Source organism: Aplysia californica, unplaced genomic scaffold (assembly GCF_000002075.1).
Source record: "Aplysia californica isolate F4 #8 unplaced genomic scaffold, AplCal3.0 scaffold00417, whole genome shotgun sequence".
In the NCBI taxonomy this organism is placed as follows: Eukaryota; Metazoa; Mollusca; class Gastropoda; order Aplysiida; family Aplysiidae; genus Aplysia; species Aplysia californica.
In genome coordinates this window covers 403,149-405,142 of record NW_004797687.1, presented here as the reverse complement: position 1 = coordinate 405,142, position 1,994 = coordinate 403,149, and positions in this window count along the sequence as shown.

Genomic DNA, 1,994 nt, shown 5'->3' with positions numbered 1-1,994 from the left:
GATCATGTATGAGGAGTATTCTATAATTCTAAAAATTATGTGACAGGATAGAATAAGAAATAAAGAGCCGTGGGAAAGGACAGGACAAAAGATCTAAGTTGAAATAGGACAAAGAAAGTGATGATGGATAAAACACACCTTAAGAAAGCCCAGAGGAATCATCACAAGACAGTCATTGAGTGGAACCCACAGGGAGCATGAGGCAGGGGTAGGCCAGGGGAAACATGGAGGAGAGGCATGGAAAGGGACATTAGAGAGATGAAGCTCACTTGGAACAAGCTTGGAAGGATGGCCCAGGACAGAGATAAATGGAAGGAGCTTGTATGTGGCCTATATATACCCTGCCAGGGGTGAAAGGCATGGATGATGATCGATGATGATAGTTTACAGGGTCATGAAAAACCCCACACATATAGATCTCTCTCTATATATATGTAATAATATAATAATATAAATATACGTGATAGGAGAAAAGTTCTTACTAAATGGAAGTTTGTGGTGTAATGTTTACACAAAGTGGCCATGATCAGAGATACAGAAGAACACACTGTGGAGGAAAGCCTTTACCGTGGGAGAGAATATAGCCTTATTTTTATGTGTGAAGTTTGTAGTTATTGAGCATTCTCATACAGTGCGGCTGTACAGACTCGCAAAAGAACACAGTGATGAAAAAGACTGTGTAATGTGAAGTTTGTGGTGCAACATTTTCCCTAAGAAACAGCAGCCTAAGCACAAAAGAACTTTCACGTGAGAAGACCCTTTTATAAATATGCATGCCAGTGTACATTTTTTGTTGTTGGTTTTCAATTTTGTTGAAAAGTCTCAAGTCTAAATAGTTTTCTTTTTTAAGTGAATGTCTCATGGTCGATAATCATATATATGGTACCCATAAATATAAAACTTTTGTGAATGATATTTTTGGAAATTTTTTAGACTTTCTCACATATTGGAAGAAACGTATCTAGACAGTCAGCCACAAGAGTAGAGTGAAATAGATAGAATGCGGAAATCTTTTTGTTATTACAAATTTCAGGCTATATCAAGGGAGACACAGTGGACTTGGGCTATAACAAGACTGCTTGGATCGTCGTGATGTCTCTGTTGTATCTGAGTCCTGTTTAGACAGGGTCAAGTTTACTCACTGTAAGTAATCAAATAATGATTACGAACTGAATTTATTTTTATTACATTTAGGTTCTACATTCCACAGTTAATTCATAAGAATTTTTACCTTTTTTTTTTCAATGATAATTTTTGCTCCTCATTTTTATACTAATTTCTTTTTCTGGTATCTTAGTCTCGTAGAGGTTGACTGCACTCAACATCATTTGAGTTGCAGTGGTCATTTGAGTTGCAGTGGTAGTCTTATTCTTATGAAAATAATAATTGCACATTTATATATATATATATATATATGTATTATATTATATATATTTTATAGCATGGATTGTAAAGTGCATAGAGCTTGCTGTTGAGCTGGGATTTGTGTTATACAAAAGCTATCTATTATTATTATTATATACACTCACATGTATGCGTGTATAATATTATCATCCAGTTCCAGATCTGCGACAGACATCCCCGATCTTGGTTCTCCAGTCATTCCTTTGCTCGGATGCTCTTAAAAAAGCTACGTTTCCCTGATCTTTCCCTGTCACCCACTTGTTCAGGCTCCCCAAATAGGTTGCTCTTGGCCTACCCCTGCCTCGCTTGCCCTCAATCTTGCCAGTGAGAGCTAGATGTTCAAGATCGTTATGTCTATTCAGGTGTCCTAAAAACTGCATTTGTCGTTTCCTGATGATTTTTAACGGTGAGCGTTCCTATGTGGGCTTCATCAAGCACTACCTCATTTGATTTCTCTTCCTTCTACGATACTCTTTGCAGTCTCCTAAGAAACCACATTTCTGTTGCTTCTATTTTATTTTCACTGTCTGAAGTGATTGTCCAGCATTAACAGCCTTATAGAGGTAGAAGGGTTGACCATACATAGCATT